Genomic DNA, 26,501 nt, shown 5'->3' with positions numbered 1-26,501 from the left:
TTAGATGCAACATTCTTAATACAATATTAGCAAATTGAGTCTAGGAATATTTAAAAATGATAATGTGTTTTAACCAAGTGGGGTTTATCTCAAGTTGGTTTCAACAACTGAAAATCTACCATGCTGACAGAAAAAAGAAAAATCACGTGACACTCTCAATAGATGCAAAAAAGGAATTTACAAAATGTAACACATTTTTTAAATTAAAAACTCCCAGCAAACTGAGGATAGAAAAGTACATTTTCAAACTGATTATGTGTTTACAAAAAATCTATAGCAAACATCTTACTTAAAATGGTGAAAGCCTTAATACTTTCTACATAAGATTATGAAAAATGCAATGATGTCCTCTCTCCCTAGTTCTTTAAAGTATTGCATTCAATATTAAATAAGTGGAAATATATACCAAGTTCATTGATAAATATTTAATACTTATGAGATGATAATTCTCCTGAAATTGATCTCTAGATTCAGTGGAATTCCCATGAAACCTTATAGGTCCTTTTGGATAAATTACAAAACTGATTCTAAAACAGGGAGAAAGAAAGAAGGGAAGGAAGGAGGAATGGACAGAAAGAAGAAAGAAATAAAGAGAAAAGAAAAGAAAATAAGAAATAAGTGACACCCAAGTTGGGAAGAAAGAAAAATACTATTCTCACGTGATGTCAACATATACATAGAAAATCCTTAGGCATCTGCAGAAGTGTGCTAGAGGTATGAAGTGAATTTAACAAAGTTGTAGGATGAAAGATCAATAAATAAAATCAATTGTGTTTCTATACACAATCAACACCAATTAGAAAATAAAATTATGTAAGCAATTTAACTTATAATAGCCTCAAAAATAATAAAATAATTCAGAATAAATTTAATAAAAGGTATGCTGATCCAAAATTTCTAAATCACTAATACGAGAGATTGAATAGGTAGAAATATGTATCAAGTTCATTGGTAAATATACATGTCATACTTATTAGATGATAATTCTTCTGAAACTGATCTCCAGATTTGGCACAATCCCAGTCAAACCTATAGGCCTTTTTGGAGAAATTACAAAGCTGATTCTAATTTTTTTTTTTAAATGCAGAAGTCCTAGAATAGCCAGAGCATGTTTTAGAAAGAAGAATAAAGTTGGAAAACTTTCCAAATTTCAAGACATATTGTAAAGCTACACTAAACAGTACAGTAAACTTACTGGCATGAAGAAGACATATATATCAGTGAAACAGAATAAATAATTTAGAAATATATCCTGCCTTACATGGCCAAAGTTGCCAAAATATTTCAATAAGGAAATCAATGTCTTTATAAAGATGGTACTATTAAAATTGGATATTAAATGGAGAATATGAACTTCAGAATTACCTCACACCATATCCTCAAATTAACTCAACATGTATTTTATACATAATGTAAATATAAAAAGTATAAAGCTTACTGAATAGGAAAAATTTTTAATAATCTTACTATAGCTAAAAATTTTTTAGATAAGAAAAGGATGGATGAAAATGGAAAAAAATAGTAAGTTGGACTTCATGAAATTAAGACTTTTGCAACTTAAAACATAGCATCAAAAAATGAAAAGGCAAACCACAGATTGGGACAGAATAATTTTAAATATGTCTGATAAAGAACTTTCATCTAGAATGTACACATAACTAAAAAACTAAATAACAAAACACAAATAACTCATTTAACGTAATATTTTGACCTAAATGGGCCAAATATTTGTACAGATATTTTAATTTAAAAAGAGATGGTGTCCAATACACAAATGAAAAGATACTTAACGTTACCCGTCATCAGGGAAATTCAAGTTAAAACCACATTGAGGTACCACTGTACACCCACTGGAGTGGCTGACACGAGCAGAACTGACCATACCACATGATGTGAAGAATTGCTATTCACACCTGGCTAGTGGGACTTCAAAATGGTACAGACATTTTGGAAAGCAGTTTGGCAGTTTCTTTTAATGTTAAACTTAGTACTGATCATATAGCCAAATAATTCCACTGCGACTCAAAATAAATAAAAACATATCCGTACCAAGCCTCATCCTTGAAGTTCATAGCAGATGTGTCCATCAACTTGTAAATGGATAAACCAGTTGTAGATGGAGTACCACTCAACAATAAAAAGGAGCAAACTGATACAACAGCAATATAAATGAATATCAAAAGCATTATGCTCAGTGAAAGAAGCTAGACATGAAAGACACCAATGTATCATTCCACTAATAGGATACTCTAGAAAATGCAAACTGTAGAAACAGAAGCAGATTAGTGGTTGCCTGTGTTCAGGAATGGAGAAAAGATCAAATGCAAAACAGCAAAAGAAAACGTTTTGTGATGATGCAGATTTTCTGTATCTTGATCATGATTGTGGTCAAATGATGATATTCATCTGCCATAACCCATTAAATTGCACATTGAAAAGGGTGAATTTTACTGTGTGTACATTATACTTAAATGGAGCTGTAAATATGTTTGGAGCTTATCTGTGAACATTAGTTGCAGAGCAGGAGTTACTTTTATAGAGTGGAAATCTGCTGAGTGCCAACTTGAGAAGGGTTGAAAAAAATTAGAACCTTCTTCCAACACATTTCAGTTAGAACACTCTTAGGATGTCGTTACAGCTGCGCTCTATATTGGAGTCTCTGATGAAATCACATGTCTGACGATCTCAGCATGCCTTTAATCAACAGAATATACACGTGTTTTCTTTTATTACTATAAAGGATATACCAAACAACTTTTTCAAGACTTTACTTCAAAAAGGCACGTAGTTTTGCAACATTTTTGGTAAGTCTTTAATTATTTCAAAATGAAAAATTGAAAATAAAATGCAATTATTTACTCAGGCCCCCCAAAAAAAGGTCTGTACGGGGAATGCATGTGGTGTGTGTGTGTGTGTGTGTGTGTAAGTGTGTGATTTGAAGAACTGAAAAAATTTTAGTGGGGTTTTGTAGCATCACTTTGATAGCATCCTGTAATTTTGTATTGTGTTTGAAATAAAAATAAAGTGAATACACTGATAAAAGAATTTGAAAAGAATTTGCATTATTGCCTAAATTATGTGTGGTTTCCACAGTGGCATGAATCGAGCATCTTTAACCTACATAACAATATATCAGAAGTATTAGGTAAAAAATAAGTAAACTAGTATAACAAAGTTAAATATTTCTAAAGGAAAATTATAGCTTTATTTTTTTTTCCTGAAATGTTTTGAGGAGATATTTACACCAAAAGATATTATCACTGATCAATGAAACTTTTTCAGAATTTGCTTGTGTCCCACCAATATTTGATTACATAGTGCTTCTGTGAGTTCCATTTCATTAATTTAGCTTTGACAGGAGAGAAGGCAATGGCTCTGCAGCCTCTCTCGGTGTGGCATGATCCTGGTTCCGCTGGCTGATCTCTATTAGAACCATGGCCTTAATCATGCCTTTCATGCTTCTAACTTGATTTGCATTTGTTGTGTGATCCAAATTTATTCTCTCGTTTAGTCGCTTCCACCCATAGAAAAGCAGGTCTTTTTCATTTCTCCTTCACCATTGCCCCCATTTTTTCTTCTTGTCCTCCCATGATGAAAAACAAGACAGAAAACAAACTATAACAACAACAGACACCTTTTGTCTGTGGTCACCAATGCATTGTAGCACTAAACTTTGTTCAAAATCTCTAGATCTGACCTCTATATCTGCTGTTCCCAGAGTTTTTCAATGTGTTCTCTAGACTGCTGTGACCCACTGACAGAAAGTCTAGCTATATTTAATTGAAAGTTATTACTGTCTGATATGGTTTGGCTGTGTCCCCACTGAAATCTCATCTTGCACTGTAGCTCCCATAATTCACATGTTGTGGGAGGGACCCAGTGAGAGGTAAGTGGATCATGGGGGCAGTTTTCCCCACACTGTTCTAGTGGTAGTGAATAAGTCTCATGAGATCTGATGGTTTTATAAGGGGAAACCCCTTTCGCCTTTCACTTGGTTCTCATTTGCTGTTTGCCTGCTGCCATGTAAGATGCGCCTTTCGCCTTCTGCCATAACTGTGAGGCCTCCTCAGCCATGTGGAACTGTGAATTCATTAAACCTCTTTTTCTTTATAAATGACCCAGTCTTGGGTATGTCTTTATCAGCAGCATGAAAATTGACTAATACACTCACTGTCCATGAATGATACTCTGTTAGCCCATTTGCATTGTTATAAAGAAATACCTGAGGCTGGGTAATTTATAAAGAAATGCGGTTTATTTGGCTCCTTGTTGTGAAGGCTGTACATGAAGCATAGTACTGGCACCTGCTTCCAGGGAGGGCCTCAGGAACCTTCCAATCATGGTGGAAGGTGAAGGGAAACCAGCATATCACATGGTGAGAGAGGAAGCAAGAGAGACAGGGAGGAGGTGTCAGTCTCTTTTGAACAACCAGATATCGCATGAACTCACAGGGTAAGAACTCATTCATTACCAAGAGGACAGCACCAAGCCATTCAGGAGGCATCTATCTCCAACATTGGGGATCACATTTTAACGTGAGATTTGAAGGGGACAAACATCCAAACTATGTCAGATACCAAAGCTGACAATGCTTAGGATCTTTAGCTGTTCCAGGTTCTGGGAAAAGGGAGAGAGTTAGCTTCCCTCGTCTATGCTGTGCTACTCCATATTATATTAGTAATTATTGTTCTCTAAAGGTTCTTAAAAGCAAATAAACAAATGCAAGGCAAAACATATAAAAGGCAAGGCAAAACATACGAAATGCAAGGCAAATGCATTAAAAAACTTTTGAGTGTTAATACATAGATTTTATTTTATCTTTTTAATTTCTTTTGCTTAACCAAATAGATTATGTAGTTTTGATTAACTGGCCATGAAATAGCTCTGCCTACATAGAATTTCCCATGAATAATTGGTTGTGGAGACTTTTGTGTGTGACCCAAATCCTCCCTCAAAACTGAAGTTTGCCCAGCTATTGGGAGTGTTGGCAAATCATGCCTCTCAGCTGATTCTCTCTAGAATTTATTCTCAGGAGATCTAATTAATAACTTGTCAAGCTGATGTCCATCCTTGGGGACAACTCGTATCTGAAGAATGGCCAGTGAAAGGTATTAAAACTCCATACTCCTGCCTCAATTTAGGGCAACTCTGAAGGGTCGCCCCAGCTTCTCAGCTCCCCCTTGAGATTAGCTGAGGTATTTGTTGTGACTGCCTCACATCTCAACTCCCTTTATCCAATTCAGCTTTTTCGCCACAGTTGTTGGTTCCTAGGATTTTACCCAGTTAAATATTCTCTACACAAATCTCTATCTCAAATCTGCTTTACAGGGAATGTGGCCTCAGACAGGTTTTCATTAGGTTCTGGACGTAACTCTCATTAGTCATTGATATGATTCGGCTGTGTCTCCACCCGAATCTCACCTTGATTGTAATTATCCCCGCATGTCAAGGATGGAGTCAGGTGGAGATCATTGAATCATAGGGGCGGGTTCCCCCTACTGTTCTCCTGGTAGCGAATAAGTCTCACGAGATCTGATGCTTTTAAAATGGGAGCTTCTCTACACAAGCTTTCTTCTCTGCTACCATTTAAGATGTGCCTTTGCTTCTTTTTTGCCTTCTGCCGTGACTATGAGGCCTCCCCAGCCATGTGGAATTGTGAGTTCCTTAAACCTCTTTCCTTTCTAAATTACCCGGTCTTGGGTATGACTTTATTAGCAGCATGAGAACAAACTAGTGCAGTCTGTTCTATAAGCCCAAGTCGGATCACAGAGTCCCGCTTTCTGTTTTTTTTTTCTAGCCCATATTTCTACTAAAACTTGACTCATATAGACTTAAAACAAAATAATTAAGCATGGCTAGTATTTATTTAATATTTTATACGTGTCAGGTACTGTATTTTGTAACTTATCTTTTAATAATCTTTCCAAATCTCTAAAAGGAGAACTCTGCTCTTTTATAGAGCACATAAGGATGGCTCTGAAAATGTTAGCATTAGGGGAAGTAGGGTGAGGGACATAGGGGGCACTTTGTGTTATTTGTGCATTTTGCTATCAATCTAAAATCAGGTCAAAATAAAAATTAAAAAATGGGTAGTAGAAGCAGGTTGTTAAGATTTTCAGTGTGACTCTAGAATTTTTTTGTTTGTTGTTTGTTTTGGAGTGTAGTGGTAAGATCTCTGCTCACTGCAACCTCCACTTCCCAGGCTCAAGCAATTCTCCTGCCTCAGTCTCCCAAGTAGCTGGGATTATAGGTGCCCGCCACCACACCCAGCTAAGTTTTCTATTTTTTTTTTTTTTTAGTAGAGATGGGGTTTCAGCATGTTGGCCAGTCCAGTCTCCTACTCCTGACTTCAAGTCATCCGCCCGCCTCAGCCTCCCGAAGTGCTGGGATTATAGGCATGAGCTCCCACTCCTGGCCCAAAGTTCATATTTTAACTACTAACCTAAATTATTTTAAAAACAAAAGCCTCCTTGGACTCAAACCAGGTCAGAGTGACATGATCATGTGCCTGTTTTGTGCAGGGTGAAGTGAGATTATTATCTAGGAAATAGCTGAAATGTCTTGTTGTGGGCATACATATTTCATATAAATTCTAAGCTTCATATTAGCACTTAGATTATAATTATCTAAAGAATAGAGAACAATTTCATATAATTTTCAGTGTATCAGGCGAATCAAAAGTATACATACAAGCATGCAGATGAATTTCAGTGAATATAGTGGTGACAATGCTCAACAGAATATGTGTCCCCCACCCAACCCTGCTTCTTGCTCTTTCACTGTCCTAAAGATAGAACAAAATGGTTCAGGCATCCAGCTTGTCCCCTCCACACTTCACACTTTTACTTAATAGCAGCTTATCTTTAACACTTTGTCATCTTTAAGATGTTGCTAATTCTTTCTGGTAGATCCCAGGACTGAGGATGAGGAAGAATGATTTTATTTAAATAAAGTTGCTTAATTAAAAAACCCTTTTTTTACTTTTAAAATATTTTCATTATTTTATAAAATTTTTCTGGGTACGTAGGAGGTTTATATATTTGTGGGGTACATGAGATGTTTTGATACAGGCATGCAGTGTGAAATAATCACGTCATGAGGAATGGGCTTTCCATCCCCTCAAGCATTTATCCTCTGAGTTAAAAACTATTCAATTGGCTGGGCACGGTGGCTCACGCCTGTAGTCCCAGCTCTTTGGGAGGCCGAGGTTGGCGGATCGCCTGAGGTCAGGAGTTTGAGACCAGCCTGGCCAACATGATGAAACCCCATCTCTACTAAAAATACAAAAATTAGCCGGGTGTGGTGGCGAGTGCCTGTCATCCCAGCTACTCGGGAGGCTGAGACAGGAGAATCATTTGAACCTGGGAGGTGGAGGTTACAGTGAGCCGAGATCATGCCATTGTACTCCAGCCTGAGTGACAAGAGTGAAACTCCATGTCAAAAACAAACAAAAATCAATTACATTCTTTAAGTTATTAAAATTAAACATTGTAAATGATTTTTTTTCCCAAAGCTTTTTCAAAGAAAAAAAAGTAGAAGCAAAGACACTTTCTACTGATTTCCAATATGGTGACTCTGTATTTCTAGCATGTGTTAAGGTGAAAAATTGATTTTATGTTTAATACAAAACATAGCATAATGTAATGAAAAGCAAGATTGTAATGATAAAGGAAAATAACACTAGTGCTAATTTTTTTCAATTTGAAGCATTGGATTAAAATGAATTAGGTTATATTCCAACATGTTTATATTGAATTTCTTTTTTCTCCAATTGGTTTCTTTTTATTAATGGGTGAGTGTTGCATTTGTATAAGGTTTCCCTATTATATTCAATTGTTTTGAGATGCTTTTAATTTGAAGTTTTTATGTTTTCTTTTTGATGTATACATGTTATGCTTTTATGCTGAATTTGATAATTGGTGCTGTATATGCAAAGCAAATGTAATTTCCCAGCTTTTATTTTTTAAAGCCCTGGGAAGCAACATAATAAAGTAGAAATAGTATCAAGACAGGAGTTAGAATACCTGGATTCTAAAATTTAAATTAAATTAGGATCTAGTGACATTATAGGTGTTCCTTGATCTTCTGATGACCTGATTCCTCAAAAGAAAAATAAAATAATCTATAAATTGTTTCTAATTCTAAAACTCTATAAATCCTATTTTTAAAATTATAATTAGTTGAACTCTATAAGGTCACAAAAATCCCTATTAAGAAACTAAAATAAAATTTTATCATATCTTAAAAATACTCTGATCTTTTTTTATATGCTGACATGAATTCTAATTATTTTTGAGCCCCTAAAAAACATTTAAGATCACAGTTTATGTTTTATTATTGACTTTCAGATAATTAACATTTTACTGATAGATATGAACAAATCTACTCTAACAGAGATAGTCATTAGTTTATTTCTCTCTTTTCAGTATCAATAAAAAGTATCGATTTACCAATAACAATGAATTAATTGCCTGAAATAAATGAAACGTAAGCAGCAAAAGTGAACTTTTTAGTATAACTCTTCTTGTAAACATTGACTTAGTTCAAAGGGAGCTTATCTTTAAAAAAAAAAAAAGCGCTAATTGATGTCTATTGGTATAGATATAATCTTTTTTTCCTTGAAAATAGATCCTACTATACTCCAGACACTATGCCACTAGGTGCAGATATTAACACAAATAGCAGGTGATCATTGTCCTCGTGGAGTTTATTTTAAAGAGAACAAAGTGAGACAAAGGCACACAAGCAAAGAACTACAATACAAAGGGGATGGCATCTGACTCAGCATGGAGGTGTCACGGAAGGTGTTGTTTTGCTTAGGTTTTGAAGTGTGGGTAGGAGATGGCCCATGTTGAGAGTGGGAACTGGGAATTAAAAAGATGAGGAGGTCTCTGCAAATCTACATGGATGGGAAGTAGCATGCTGATGTGGGAAACAACTAAAAAGTTCCAGAATGCATGGTTTATAAAGCGTGAGTCAGAGGGCTAGACCAGTAGCCAGATCAAGGATATCTCAGATGTTATAGTCATGAATTAGTGCATTGACCTGCAGGCCATGGGAGTCACTGAAGGTTTCAGTCAGGTAAGTGAGCTGATCAGAACAGTCCTTTAGATAGGCCGCTCTTTTGGCTGTAATGGGGACACGTTTGAAGTAGGGCTATAGCTAAAAATATACAGACACTTCCTCTTGTCTACAGCCCTGCTGGCATCTGTTGTATTTTGACTTTTTAATAATAGCCATTCCAACCGGTATGAAATGGTATCTCATTGTGTTTTGATTTGCATTTTTCTGATGATTAGTGATTCTAAGCATTTTTTTTTCGTGTATTTGTTGGCCATTTGTATGTGTTCTTTTGAGAAGTGTTTGTTCATGTCCTTTGCCCATTTTTTAATTGGGTTATTTTTTTTTCTAATTGATTTAAGTTCCCTGTAGATTCTGGATACTAAAAAACAAACAAAAACCAGAAGTAAATAAATTCTCAGGACACACACACCCACACCCACACCCACAGAGAGAGAGAGAGAGAGAGAGAGAGAGCGCGCCTAGGTAAGAGGCCACCAACCACCAGGGTCTAAACTGGGGACACTTTCTAGTACAGAATGAATGGAAAGGATTCATGAAATATCTAGAAAGTAACGTTAATGAGATTTACATGTATGGAGTGAATGAGGAGAAACAGGGATCATTCAGGATTCTGGTGGGAATAACAGGGGGAGCCATTAGTTGAAATTTTGAAGTGGGAGAAGGAGAGGGAGTTTTAGGGAGAAAGATGAGTTTTTTTTTAGGTATTTCAAACCCTTGAAGCTTCTATGGGACATCGAAGTGGAAATAACAGTCTGTGGGTTGGGACAATAAAGAAAGAAATTGGTTGAAGACTAGGGGAAGAGTATAGAGCAAAGAAATATTTCAGATAATAAACATATAGAGATAGCTGAAAATGTGGGACTGGATTACAAAGGAAGAATGATTTAGTTATGAAGCCCAAGGGCTGACAGGAATGGGTGACTAGTCGAGGAGTTCATATGCATCTGTTATTGTATGAATAAAAAAAATTATCTGTTCCTTCCTAAAGATATCTTCAACCTGTTTTTGGATACATATGGGCACTGCTTTTCACTCTCTTAGCCCCATTTCTTGTTTTAGCCTCTGCTGTAGCGATCAGTTCTGCACAGGCTTTGACCCAGGCTTTGACTAGTTGGTGCAGGTGTGATATGACACTTACCTGGAATGGCCCACAGTTTGTGGCTGCTCTTACTTAAGCAGGTGGGATGCTCATGTAGGTGTCCCTTTCCTCCTCCCAGATTGAGGAGTCTTGCATTATGTAATAAAACTCCTTAGAAGGCCTATTAGGTTCCAATACAGCATTAGGCAACTTGATAAGGTATCCCATCATCAGCCTTCCTTTCTTCCCTCATTCCTCTGCCTCTCACTCTTTCTTCCTAAGTTAACTTCTTAGATAAAATGCCAACTTTCTATATTTTGTCTCACATCAGGGAAAATAATTGTATACCCCATTTCAAAAGCACATAAAAAGGTTACTGTACAGAAAATTTGTCTTTAAGAGATTAAGCTGTAATTTTCCAAATACTTTAAAATTTTATTTCAGATACGTTTTTCATTTTTATAAGCTTCATCTAAAAGCAGAGTTCACCTAAGAATATACCTAAGAGCATATTACATAGAATATATTTTATATTTCAGTAGTTTAGCTAGGATTCTTTCAAAATTGAGAGGATCTACAAATATTTCTAACACATTAGTTTTCAGTCTTAAGGCTGAGTCAAGAACAAAGCTCCTAAACTTTGCATTGGTGATTGAGAACATTTTAAAATTGTTATTTAATTCATTAATTTATTTTTAAAAAATTTTCACATTGTAATTATATAGGTTTATAGGATACAATTTGATGTTTCAATGAATATGTATGTTGTCTAATGATCCAATAAGGATAGTTAGTGTATTAATTACCTCATGCATTCATCATTTCTTTTTAATAAGAAATTTCAAAATCCTTTCTTCTAGATACTTTGTAATATACAATACTTTACTTTTAACTATAGTCACCCTGCTTTGCAAAGAACAATACAACTTATTCTTCCTATATAATTGTGATTTCATAACTGTTAACCAATCTATCTCCATTTTGCCCTCCCCGCTTCTTCCTCACTGTTTGGTAACCACTATTCTACTCTACTTCTCTATTAACATTTTTTTTTTAAGATTCCACATATGAGCGAGATCATGCGGTATTTGCTTTCTGTGTCTGGCTTATTTCACTTAACATTGTATCCTACAGGGTCATCCATGTTGTTGCAACTGGCAGAAATTCATTCTTTTTCTATGGCTGAATAGTATTTCATTGTGTGTCCATATATATATATATATATACATATATAATTTTATGTATAATTATAATTACACATAAAATTATATATAATTATAATTAATTTTATGCATAATTATAATTACACATAAAATTATATATAATTATAATTATAATTATATATAATTATATATAATAATAATATATATTATATGTGATATATAATATACATAACATACATAATGTATATTATATATAATATACATAACGTATATTATATACATTATATATTATGTATATTATAATATACATAATATATATTATGTATATAATATACATAATATGTATTATATATAAAATATACATAATATATAATGTATATTATACATATAATATATATTATATATTAATAATATATTAATATTATTATTAATTATTATTAATTATTAATAATTATTAATTAATACTTATTATTTATTATTAATATTATTGATATTAATATATAATATATTAATATTAATAATATATTAATATATAATATATTATACATAATATATTATATATAATATACTATACATAATATATTATATATAATATACTATACATAATATATTATATATAATATACTATACATAATATATTATATATAATATACTATACATAATATATTATATATAATATACATAATATGTATTATATATAATATACATAATATATATTATATATACATAATTCACTTGTTTGTTTTTATACACATAGGTTGATTCCATATCTGATTATTAGAAATAGTGCTACAGTAAACATAAGAGTGCAGATATTTTTCAAACACAATGATTTCATTTCCTATGGATATATACCCAGTAGTGGGATTGCTGGGTTATGTGATCGAATGATTGTTTTTTTTTTTATTTTTTATTTTTTAGCGAACTTCCATAAAGTTTTGCTTAATGGTTGTACTAGTTTACAACCCCATCAACAGTGCGTAAGTGTTCCGTTTTCTCCACTTCCTTGCCAACTCTTGTTATCTTTTACCTTTTTGCTAATAGCCATTCTAATGGGTGAACTGGTATCTCATTGCGGTTTTGATTTGCATTTCCCTGATGGTTAGTGATGTTGAACATGATTTTATTATATATTCGTCTTGACCCTTTCTATATTTTCTCTTGTGGCATTTCTTTTAGTTTATTTTGTCCTTTTTTTTTTTTTTTTTTTGCGAAGGAGTCTTGCTCTGTTGCCCAAGCTGGAGTGCAGTGGTGCAATCGGGGCTCACGGCAACCTCCATCTCCCTGGTTCAAGCAATTCCCCTGCCTCAGCCTGCTGAGTAGCTGGGGTTACAGGCACACACCATCATGTTTGGCTAAATTTTTGTATTTTTAGTAGAGAAATGATTTCACCATATTGGTCAGGCTGGTCTCAAACTCCTGACCTCAGGCAATCCGCCTGCCTCAGCCTCCCAGTTTTGCCCATTTTTAAATAAGTTATTTATGTTTTTGCTGTTGAGTTGTTTAAGTTCGTTATATAATCTGGGCATTAACTCCTTAGCAGATGTATAGTTTGCAAATATTGTATCCCATTCTGTAAGTTGTTTTTTCACTCTGTTAAGTTTCCTTTGCTGTGCAAAAGCATTTTAGTTTGATGAAACCCCATTTATCTATTTTTGCTTTTGTTGCCTGTGCTTTTGACGTCTCATTTAAAAAATCCTTGTAGAACCCAAAGTTATAGAGAATTTCCCACATGTTATCTTCTAGTAGTTTTTCATAGTTTTCAATCTTACCTTTAGGTCTTTAATCGCATTTGAGTTGATTTTTGTATAAGGTAAAAGATAGGGGTCTAATTTCATTATCCCACATGTAGATATCCAATCTTCTCAGTACCATTTAATGAAGAGACTGTCTTTACCCCTGTGTGTGCTCTTGACTCCTTTTTTGAAAATCAGTTGACTTTAGGTATGAGAATTTATTTCTGAGCTGTATATTCTCTTCCATTGGTCTATGTGTTTGCTTTATGGCAGTGCCATGCTGTTTTGCTTACTATGGCTTTGTAGTATATTTTGAAGTCAGGTAGTGTGGTGCCTCCAGCTTTGTTATTTTTGCACAGGATTGCTTTGGTTATTTGGGGTCTTTTCTGGTTTCATACAAATTTTAGGGTATTTTTTTCTATTTCTGTGAAGAATTTCATTGGTATTTTGATAGGGATTGCATTGAATCTGTAGGACATTTTGTTAGTATGGTCATTTCAATAGTATCAATTCTTCCATTCCATGAGTATATAGTGTCCATTTTTTGTGTATCGTAAATTTTTCCATCAGTGTGTTATAGTTTTCATTGAAGAGATCTTTCACGACCTTGATTAAATTTATCTGCAGATTTCTTGGTAGCTATTGTAAATGGAATTCCTTTCTTGATGACTTTTTCAGATAGTTCACTATTAGTGTATAGAAACACCACTGAATTTTCTGTGTTGATTTTGTATACTACAACTTTACTGAATTTATTTATGATTTCTAGTAGTTTTTGGTCAAGTCTTTAGGGTTCTCACTCTATATAAGTATATATAGAAAGAACCCTAAAGAGAGAGAGATCATATATATCTATATGATCATATATATAGATGTATACATATGTATGTGAGATCACATTTTCTACAAACAGAAACAATCTGACTTCCTTCTTTCCAGTTTGGATCCCTCTTATTTATTTCTTTTGTCTAATTGCTCTGGCTCTGACCTCCAGTACTATGCTAAATAGAAGTGGTAGAAGTTGACATCCTTGTCTTCCTCCATGTCAAAGAGGAAAAGCATTTAACTATTCACCATAAATAAGATGTTAGCTGTGGGTTTGTCACCTATGGCCTTTACTGCGTTGAGGTACACTCCTATACCTACTTTCTTGACAGTTTTTATCATAAAGGAATGTTGACTTTTGTCAAGTGTTCTTTTTGCATCTGTTGAAATGATCACATGGTTTTTGTTCTTCTTTCTATTGTGGTGGTGTATCATATTTACTGATTTGTGCATGTTAAGCCATCCTTTCATCCCTGGGATGAACCCCACTTGATTATAGTGAATACTCTTTTTAGTGTGCTGTCGAAGTCAGTTCACTTGTATCTTGTTGAGAATTTTTGTATCTATGTTCTTCAGGAATATTGGCCTGTTATTTTCATTTTGTGCGTGTCTTTGTCTGGTTTTAGAATCAGGATGTTGCGAGCCTCATAAGATGAGTATGGAAGTATTCCTTCCTCATTACTTTTGTGGAAAAGTTTGTGGAGAATTGGTAGTTATTCTTTAACTGTTTGGTAGAATTCAGCAGTGAAGACATCAGGTCCTGGGTGTTGGTTGTTGTTGTTGTTGTTTTGATGGAAGATGTTTTATTATTGATTCAATTTCCAAACTCATTATTGATGTGTTCAGATGTTATATTTCCTCACAATTTAATCTGGGTAGTTGTATGTGTGCAGAAATTTATTCATTTTATTCTACACTATCAAATTTGTTGGCATATAGTTATGAGTAATGTCTTACAATCCCTTCTATTTCTGTGGTGTATCAGTTGTAATGTCTCCTTTTTCATCTTTTATTGATTTGAATTTTCTCTCCTTTTGTCTTAGTTTAGCTAAAGGTTTGTCAGTTTTACCTTTACACTTTGTCTTATTTATCTTTTGAAATATTTTTTAGTGTCTGTTTCATTTATATCTGCTGTGAGCTTTATTATTTCCTTCCTTCTACCAATTTTGGGTTTAGTTTGTTTTTGATGTTCTAGTTACTTGAAGTGTATAATTTTGCTTTGTGATTTGAAAATCTTTCTTCTTTTTTGGTGTAGGCTTTTATTGCTATAAATTTCCCTCTTAGAACTGCTTTTGCTACGTTCCATAGGTTTGGGTATGTTGGATTTTCATTCTTACTTGTCTCAGTGACTTTTGAAATTTTCCTATTAATGTCTTAATGAGACCTATTGATTTCTTGGGTGCGTGCTATTTAATTTCCATGTTTTTATAAAATTTCCAAGGGCTTTCCTGTTGTTGATTTCTGGCTTTATATCCCTGGAATCAGAAAAGATACTTCATATGATCTCTGTCTTCTTAAGTTTGTTAAGACTTATTATGTGTCATAATGTATGATTGGTCCTAGAGAATGTTTGGTGTACAGTTGAGAATAATTTGTATTCTGCAACTGTTGGATGATGTATTAGTCTGTTTTCATACTGCTGATAAAGACATACCCGAGACTGGGTAATTTACAGAGAAAAAGAGGTTTAGTGGACTCATAGTTCCACGTGGCTGGGGAGGTCTCCCAATCATGATGGAAGGCGAAAGACACATCTTACATGGTAGCAAACAAAATAGAATTGAGAACCAAGTGAAAGGGTTCCCCCTTATAAAACCATCAGCTCTTGTTAGACGTATTCACTACCACAAGAACAGTATGGGGGAACCGCCCCCATGATTCAATTATCTCCCACTGGTTCCCTCCCACAACATGTATGAATTATGGGAGCTATAATCAAGATGAGATTTCGGTGGGGATATACAGCCAAACCATATCAGGTGAGATCTTCTTTACCTGCTAGGTCCATTTGGTCTATGGTATAGTTTGAGTCTGTCATTTTTTGGTTGATTTTCTCTTCATAGAATCTGTCCATTTTTAAAGTGGAGTGTTGAAATTTCCTACTAATATTGTATTGCAGTCTATCTCTACCTTTAAATCTAATATTTGCTTTATATATCTGGTTGTTCTGGTGTTGGGTACATATATAGTTACACCTAAGTAATATATATGTTATGTCCTCTTATTGAATTGGGCCTTTTATCATTTCATTATACAGTGACATTCTTTTTTTATATAGTTTTTTTATTTAAAGCCTTTTAAAATATGACATGACTGTGGCTACTCCTGCTTGCTTTTCATTTGTTTGCATAAAATATATTTTTCCATCTCTTCACTTTCAGTCTATTTGTCTTTAATAGTGAGGTAAGTATCATGTAGGCAGCATATAGGTGGGTTTTGCTATCTGAATCCATTCATCCACTTTATATCTTTTAAGTAGAGTTTAATCCACTTCTATTCAAGTTTATTATTGATAAATTAGGACTTCCTTCTATCATTTCATTAGTTGTTTTTTAGATTACTTGTTCACTTCTTCCTTTCTTATTGTTTATCCCTCTAGTTTGGTGGTTTTCTGTGGTGCTAAGCTTTGTTTCTTTTCCCTTTTTTGGTGTGTGTGTGTGTATCTGCTGTAATTTCTTTCTTTCTGGTTAGTGAAACTAACATACAGAGTCCTGTATTTGTAACAGACTATTTTACACTGATAACAACTTAACTTCTGTCACATAAAAATACTCTTGACTTCTCCCCCCCCCACACACAATTTATATTTTTGTTACCTTACATTGCATCTTTATGAATGGTAGACTCCATGGAACATAGGATCTATGTCACAACTAAATCAATTATTTAATGGCAGCATTAAAGCAGCCCAAAGAATGTGAAAAACTGGTGTGGGTGTATTTAACTTTTTAAAAACTATGTTTCATAATGGTTTCATTAAAAAGTCTTTATCAGTTTGCTAATGCCTAGTTTTTACAACCAGCCACCATAGATTTTACAGGATAAATATATTATTTCAGTGGTAATTGAAGCAGAATTTTTGTTGCTCTTCTTACCCTTAGAGATTGTGTATTATCTTGAGATGTAATTCTTCGATTTTTTTTTCTTTTCATGTTGTTACACATAGTTACCAACAATCAACGTGAGAATAACCTTTGAATATTTTCAAGCATTAAGATTTGTTTATACAGCTGCAGAATTAGACAACCAACACTCTTGGGTCCTTACCTCTCAGCATACACCTGATTATTAACTTAAAGGTATGATGGGAAAAGTATCAATTTTTGTTGGTCACCTAGATTTGGAAATATGTAATAACTATAAGCTTGGGTCTGCTTCTTCAGAAGCCTAGGAATTGGAGTGATGGTTCTCTGAAGAGGCTGGAAACAAAGTATGTGTTTCCAGAAGGCTTAATAGAATATGTTGAGACATAGGCCATTAACACAAAAGTGAAAGAAATGCAAAAAATGTATGAAAGTAAGGATTTGAGAAGGGAAATTTTATTTTTAAGTCTAAGATTCCTATGAATTATATGAAAGTAAATGTCCTATCCTTAAAATTAGCCAAAGGAAGCACTTTACTTATCAATATGATATGACTTTTCATACTCTTATCTAAAGATATCCTAAACTAAGATCCAGTTTTCTAAGTAAAGACCTTTTACTCATGCTTTAAAGCATGTTAGATGATTCCTACCACATCACATCATGTTGTTTACATGTATGATTTAAACTGCATTTATTCTTCAACTCACTGGTTCCTTAGGCTTCTTATCTTTCCTTGCACGCTTAGATAATTTTATGTTAAATTGATTTTTAGAAGTTTAGTTGCTGGGCGTAGTGGCTGTCACCTGTAAACCCAGTACTTTGGGAATTCAAGGCAGGTGTATTGCTTGAGTCTTGGAGTTTGAGGCCTGCCTGGGAAAGATGACAAACCCCATTTGTACAAAAATAAAAATATTAGCTGGGTATGGTGGCACATGCCTGTGGTCCCAGCTACTCCAAGGCTGAGGTGGGAGGATGGCTTGAGTCCGAGAGGCAGAGGTGTGAGCCAAGATCATGCCCTGCTCTTCAGCCTGGGCAACGAAGCCAGACCCTGTTTCAAAAAAAAAATATAGTGAGATTTGATTTCTATTTCTATGTGATTCAAAAGTAGGAGAGCTTCAAGGCTAATGACTATTAAAAAATGGCCATTGCTACTTGAATTTTCTATGAAGCCAGCATACACAGCAACATGCAACCTAAAAACCAAGCTATTTAATATATAGCTTAGATTTCAGGTTTGATTGTCTTTGAGGTTTGATTATTGCAGAGATCAATTGCCAGACCAAATATAGTCTATTTCTGTATTTGGTCTTTTTATCATATGAAACATCCCAGCCTTGAGTATAAATTAAGAGCAAATACAGACATTTATACCGATAGCGGTGTAGATATTTCCATGTTTATACAGTTACCGGTGTAGATACTTCCATGTCTATACAGATAGCGGTGTGGATATTTCCATGTTCATACAGACAGTGGTGTAGATATTTCCATGTTAATAGAGATAGCGGTGTAGATATATCCATGTTTATAGAGATAGCGGTGTAGATATTTCCATGTTTATACAGATAGCGGTGTAGATATTTCCATGTTTATACAGATAGCATTGTAGATATTTCCATGTTTATAGAGACAGAGGTGTATATATTTCAATATTTATAGAGATAGCGGCACACATATTTCCATGTTTATAGAGACAGCGGTGTAGATATTTCCATGTTTCTACAGATAGCGGTGTAGATTTTCCATGTTAATACAGGTAGCGGTGTACATATTGCCATGTTCATACAGATAGCGGTGTAGATATTTCCACATTTATACAGATGGCGGTGTACATATTTCCATGTTCATACAGATGGCGGTGTAGATATTTCTATGTTTATAGAGATGGCGGTGTAGATATTTAAATGTTTATACAGATAGCTGTGAAGATATTTCCATGTTTATAGAGATGGCGGTGTAGATATTTCCATGTTTCTACAGATGGCGGTGTAGATATTTCCATGTTTATACAGATGGAGGTGTAGATATTTCCATGTTTTTACAGATAGCGTTGTAGATATATCCATGTTCACACAGATAGCGGTGTAGATATTTCCATCTTTATACAGATGGTGGTCTAGATTTTTCCATTTCCATACAGATGGCGGTTTAGATATTTCCATTGTTATAGAGATGGCGGTGCAGATATTTCCATTGTGATACAGATGGCGGTGTAGGTATTTTCATGTTGATACAGATGGTGGTGTACATAGTTCCCTGTTCATACAGATGGCGGTGTAGATATTTTCATTTTCCTACCGATGGCGGTGTAGATATTTCCATGTTTATAAAGATAGCGGTGTAGATGTATCCATGTTCATACAGATGGCAGTGTAGATAATTCCATGTTCATACAGATGGAGTTGAAGATATTTCCATGTTTATAGATATGGCGGTGTAGATATTTCCATGTTTACACAGAAGGCGGTGTAGGTATTTCCATGTTTACACAGATAGCGGTGTAGATATTTCCATGTTTATACAGATAGCGGTGTAGATATTTCAATGTTTATAGAGTTGGCGGTGTAGATATTTTCATGTTCCTACAGTTGGTGGTGTAGATATTTCCATGTGTACACAGATAGCGGTGTAGGTATTTCCAAGTTTATGCAGATAGCGGTGTAGATATTTCCACTTTTAGGCAGATAGCAGTGTAGATATATCAATGTTTAAACAGATAGCGTTGTAGATAATTCCATGTTCCTACAGAGGGCGGTGTAGATATTTACATGTTTATAGAGATGGCGGTTTAGACATTTCCACGTTCATACAGATGGCGGAGTAGATATTTCCATGTTTATACAGATAGCGGTGTAGATATTTCCGTCTTTATACACATAATGGTGTAGATCTTTCCATGTTTTTAGAGATAGCGGTGTAGATATTTCCATGTTTACACAGATAGCGGTGTAGATATTTCCATGTTTATACAGATGACTCTGTAGATATTTCCATGTTTACAGAGATACCGGTGTAGATATTTCCATGTTTACAGAGATATCGGTGTAGATATTACCAAGTTTACACAGATAGCGGTGTAGATATTTGCATGTATATAGAGATAGCGGTGTAGATATTTCCATGTTTACGCAGATAGCATTGTAGATATTTCCAAGCTTATACAGATAGCGGTGTAGATAATTCCATGTGTACACAGATAACGGTGTAGATATTTCCATGTTTATACAGATGGCGGTGTAGATATTTCCATACCCATACAGATGGCGGTGTAGATATTTCCATGTTTATAGATACAGCGGTGTAGGTATTTCCATGTTTACACAGAAAGCGGTGTAGATATTTCCATGTTTACACAGATAGCGGTGTAGATATTTCCATGTTTATAGAGATAGCGGTGTAGATGTTTCCATGTTTATAGAGATATCAGTGTAGATATTTCCAGGTTTATACAGAGCGTAGTGTAGATATTTCCATGTTTATATGGATGGCTGTGTGGATATTTCCATGTTTATAGAGATAGTGGTGTAGATATCTCCATGTTTTCACAGATAGCGGTGTAGATATTTCCATGTTTACACAGATAGCGGTGTAGTTATTTCCATGTTCATACAGATAGTGGTGTAGATAATTCCATGTGTATAGAGATAACGGTGTAGATATTTACATATTCCTACAGATGGCTGTGTAGATATTTCCATGTTTGTACAGATAGCGGTGTAGATATTTCCATGTTTACACAGATAGTGGCGTAGATATTTCCATGTTTACACAGATAGCGGTGTAGATATTTCCATGTTTATACAGATAGCGGTGTAGATATTTCCATGTTTATAGAGATAGCGGTGTAGATATTCCCATGTTTATACAGATAGCGGTGTAGATATTTCCATGTTTATACAGATAGCGTTGTTGATATTTCCATGTTTATAGAGACAGCAGTGTAGATAATTCCATGTTTATACAGATGGCGATGTAGATATTTCCATGTTCATGCAGATGGCGGTGAAGATATTTCCATGTTTATAGAGATAGCGGTGTAGATACTTCCATGTTTACACAGATAGCGGTGTAGATATTTCCATGTTTACACAGATAGCGGTGTAGATATTTCCATGTTTATACAGATAGCGGTGTAGATATTTCAATGTTTATAGAGTTGGCGGTGTAGATATTTTCATGTTCAAACAGATGGCGGTGTAGATATTTCCATGTTTATATCGATGGCAGTGTAGATATTTCCATGTTCATACAGATGACGGTGAAGATATTTCCATGTTTATACACATAACGGTGAAGATATTTCCAAGTTTTAAGAGATGGCGGTGAAGATATTTCCATGTTTACACAGATAGCGGTGTAGATATTTCCATGTTTACACAGATAGCGGTGTAGATATTTCCATGTTTATACAGATAGCGGTGTAGATATTTCCATGTGTATACAGATAACTGTGTAGGTATTTACATGTTCCTACAGATGGCTGCGTAGATATTTCCATGTTTATACAGATAGCGGTGTAGATATTTCCGTCTTTATACACATAATGGTGTAGATCTTTCCATGTTTTCAGAGATAGCGGTGTAGGTATTTCCATGTTTACACAGATAGCGGTGTAGATATTTCCATGTTTATACAGATAGCAGTGTAGATATTTCCATGTTTATAGAGATAGTGGTGTAGATATTTACATGTTCCTACAGATGGCTGTGTAGATATTTCCATGTTTATACAGATAGCGGTGTAGATATGTCTATGTTTGTGGAGATAGTGGTGTAGATATTTCCATGTTCCTACAGTTGGTGGTTTAGATATTTCCATGTTTACACAGATAGCGGTGTAGGTATTTCCAAGTTTATGCAGATAGCGTTGTAGATATTTCCACTTTTAGGCACATAGCGGTGTAGATATTTCAATGTTTAAACAGATAGCGTTGTAGATATTTCCATGTTCCTACAGAGGGCGGTGTAGATATTTACATGTTTATAGAGATGGCGGTTTAGACATTTCCACGTTCATACAGATGGCGGTGTAGATATTTCCATGTTTATACAGATAGCGGTGTAGATATTTCCATCTTTATACACATAATGGTGTAGATCTTTCCATGTTTTTAGAGATAGCGGTGTAGATATTTCCATGTTTACACAGATAGCGGTGTAGATATTTCCAAGTTTACACAGATAGCGGTGTAGATATTTCCATGTTTATACAGATAGCGGTGTAGATATTTCCATGTGTATACAGATAACTGTGTAGATATTTACATGTTCCTACAGATGGCTGTGTAGATATTTCCAAGTTTATACAGATAGCGGTGTAGATATTTCCATGTTTATAGAGATAGCGGTGTAGATATTTCCATGTTCCCACAGTTGTTTTTTTAGATATTTCCATGTTTACAAGATAGTGGTTTAGATATTTCCAAGTTTATGCAGATAGCGGTGAAGATATTTCCACTTTTATGCAGATAGCGGTGTAGATATTTCCATGTTTATACTGATAGCGGTGTAGATATTTCCATGTTTATACAGATAGCGGTGTAGATATCTCCATCTTAATACAGATGGCGGTGTAGATATTTATATGTTCATACAGATGTCCGTGCAGATATTTCCATGTTAATACAGATAGCGGTGTAGTTATTTCCATGTGTAAAGAGATAGCTGTGTAGATATTTCCATGTATATGCCGATTTCTGTGTAGATATTTCCATTTTCATGCAGATAGCGGTTTAGATATTTCCATGTTCAAACAGATAGTGGTGTAGATATTTCCATGTTCATTCAGATAGCGGTGTAGATATATCCATGTTTATACAGATAGCGGTGAAGATGTATGCATTTTTACACAGATAGCGGTGTAGATATTTCCATGTTCAAACAGATAGCGGTGTAGATATTTCCATGTTGATATAGATAGCGGTGCTTATATTTCCATGTTTATTCAGGTAGCGGTGTAGATATTTCCATGTTTATAGAGATAGCGATGTAGATATTTCCATTTTTATACAGATAGCGGTGTAGATATTTCCAAGTTTATACAGAAAGCGGTGTAGATATTTATATCTTAATACAGATGGCGGTGGAGATATTTCCATGTTCATACAGATGGCGGTGTAGATATTTCCATGTTTATAGAGATAGTGGTGTAGTTATTTCCATGTGTACAGAGATAGCTTTGTAGATATATCCATGTATATGCAGATAGCTGTGTAGCTATTTCCATTTTCATGCAGATAGCGGTGTAGATATTTCCATGTTCAAACAGATAGCGGTGTAGATATTTCCATGTTCATACAGATAGCGGTGTAGATATTTCCATGTTTATACAGATAGCAGTGAAGATGTAAGCATGTTTACACTGATAGCAGTGTAGATATTTCCATGTTCATACAGATAGCGGTGTAGATATTTGCATGTTCATCTAGACGGCTGTGTAGATATATCCATGTTCATACAGATGGCGGTGAAGATATTTCCATGTTCATACAGATAGCGGTGTAGATATTTCCATGTTCATACAGATATTGGTGTAGATATTTCCATGTTCATACAGATAGCGGTGTAGCTATTTCCATGTTCATGGAGATAGCGGTGTAGATATTTCCATGTTCATCCAGATGGCTGTGCAGATATATCCATGTTCATACAGATGGCTGTGCAGATATATCCATGTTCATACAGATGGCGGTGAAGATATTTCCATGTTCATACAGATAGCGGTGTAGGTATTTCCATGTTCACACATGTAGCTTTGTAGATATTTCCATGTTCATACTGATAGCGGTGCTGATATTTCCATGTTTATACTGGTAGCGGTGTGGATATTTCCATGTTTATACAGATAGCGGTGTGGATATTTCCATGTTTATACAGATAGCGGTGTAGATATTTCCAGGTTTATACAGATAGCGGTGTAGATATCTCGATCTTAATACAGATGGCGGTGTAGATATTTATATGTTCGTAGAGATGGTGGTGCAGATATTTCCATGTTCATACAGATGGTGGTGTAGATATTTCCATGTTCATACAGATAGCGGTGTAGTTATTTCCATGTGTAAAGAGATAGCTGTGTAGATATTTCTATGTATATGCAGATAGCTCTGTACATATTTCCATTTTCATGCAGATAGCGGTGTAGATATTTCCATGTTCAAACAGATAGCGGTGTAGATATTTCCATGTTCACACAGATAGCGGTGTAGATATTTCCATGTTTATACAGATTGCGGTGAAGATGTATGCATATTTACACAGATAGCGGTGTAGATATTTCCATGTTCATGCAGATAGCGCTGTAGATATTTCCATGTTCATCCAGATGGCTGTGTAGATATATCCATGTTCATACAGATAGCGGTGTAGATATTTCCATGTTTATACAGATTGCGGTGAAGATGTATGCATATTTACACAGATAGTGGTAGAGATATTTCCATGTTCATAGAGATAGCGGTGTAGATATTTCCATGTTCATCCAGATGGCTGTGTAGATATATCCATGTTCATACAGATAGCGGTGTAGATATTTCCATTTTCATACAGGTAGTGGTGTAGATATTTCCATGTTCATACAGATGGTTGTGTAGATATATCCATGTTCATACAGATAGCGGTGTAGGTATTTCCATGTTCATACAGATAGCGGTGTAGATATTTCCACGTTTATACAGATAGCGGTGAAGATGTATGCATGTTTACACAGATAGCGGTGTAGATATTTCCATGTTCATACAGATAGCTGTGTAGATATTTCCATGTTCATCCAGATGGCTGTGTAGATGTATCCATGTTCATACAGATGGCGGTGAAGATATTTCCATGTTCATACAGATAGCAGTGTAGATATTTCCATGTTCATACAGATAGCGGTGTAGATATTTCCATGTTCATACAGATAGCTGTGTAGCTATTTCCATGTTCATACAGATAGCGGTTTAGATATTTCCATGTTCATCCAGATGGCTGTGTAGATATATCCATGTTCATACAGATGGCGGTGAAGATAATTCCATGTTAATACAGATAGCGGTGTAGATATTTCCATGTTCATACAGATAGTGGTGTAGATATTTCCATGTTCATACAGATAGCGGTGTAGCTATTTCCATGTTAATACAGATAGCGGTGTAGATATTTCCATGTTCATCCAGATGGCTGTGTAGATATATCCATGTTCATACTGATAGCGGTGTAGATATTTCCATGTTCATACAGATAGCGGCGTAGATATTTCCATGTTCCTACAGATAGAGGGGCTGATATTTCCATGTTCATACAGATAGCGGTGCTGATGTTTCCATGTTTATACAGGTAGCGGGGTAGATATTTCCATGTTTATACAGATAGCGCTGTAGATATTTCCATGTTTATACAAATAGCGGTGTAGATATCTCCATCTTAACAGATGGCCGTGTAGATATTTATATGTTCATACAGATGGTGGTGCAGATATTTCCATGTTCATACAGATGGCGGTGTAGATATTTCCATGTTCATACAGATAGCGGTGTAGTTATTTCCATGTGTAAAGAGATATCTGTGTAGATATTTCTATGTATATGCAGATAGCTCTGTAGATATTTCCATTTTCATGCAGATAGCGGTGTAGATATTTCCATGTTCAAACTGATAGCGGTGTAGATATTTCCATGTTCACACAGATAGCGGTGTAGATTTTTCCATGTTTATACAGATTGCGGTGAAGATGTATGCATATTTACACAGATAGCGGTGTAGATATTTCCATGTTCATGCAGATAGCGCTGTAGATATTTCCATGTTCATCCAGATGGCTGTGTAGATATATCCATGTTCATACAGATAGCGGTGTAGATATTTCAATGTTCATACAGGTAGTGGTGTAGATATTTCCATGTTAATACAGATAGCGGTGTAGCTATTTCCATGTTAATACAGATAGTGGTGTAGATATTTAAATGTTCATAGAGATAGCGGTGTAGATATTTCCATGTTCATACAGATAGCGGTGCTGATATTTCGATGTTAATACAGGTAGCAGTGTAGATATTTCCATGTTTATACAGATACCGGTGTAGATACTTCCATGTTTATACACATAGCGGTGTAGATATTTCCAAATTTATACAGATAGCGGTGTAGATATCTCCATCTTAATATAGATGGGGGTGTAGATATTTATATCTTCATACAGATGGCGGTGCAGATATTTCCATGTTCATACAGATGGCACTGTAGAAATTTCCATGTTTATAGAGATAGCGGTGTACTTATTTCCATGTGTATAGAGATAGCTTTGTAGATATTTCCATGTATATGCAGATAGCTGTGTAGATATTTCTATTTTCATGCAGATAGCGGTTTAGATATTTAGATGTTCAAACAGATAGCGGTGTAGATATTTCCATGTTCATACCGATAGCGGTGCTGATATTTCCATGTTTATACAGGTAGCGGTGTAGATATTTCCATGTTTATACAGATAGCAGTGTAGATGTTTCCATGTTTATACAGATAGCGGTGTAGATATTTCCATGTTTATACAG

This window comes from Gorilla gorilla, chromosome 11 (assembly GCF_029281585.2).
Source record: "Gorilla gorilla gorilla isolate KB3781 chromosome 11, NHGRI_mGorGor1-v2.1_pri, whole genome shotgun sequence".
Classification (NCBI taxonomy): Eukaryota; Metazoa; Chordata; class Mammalia; order Primates; family Hominidae; genus Gorilla; species Gorilla gorilla.
The sequence above is the reverse complement of the archived record's forward strand: the minus strand, read 5'-3'. Positions refer to the sequence as shown.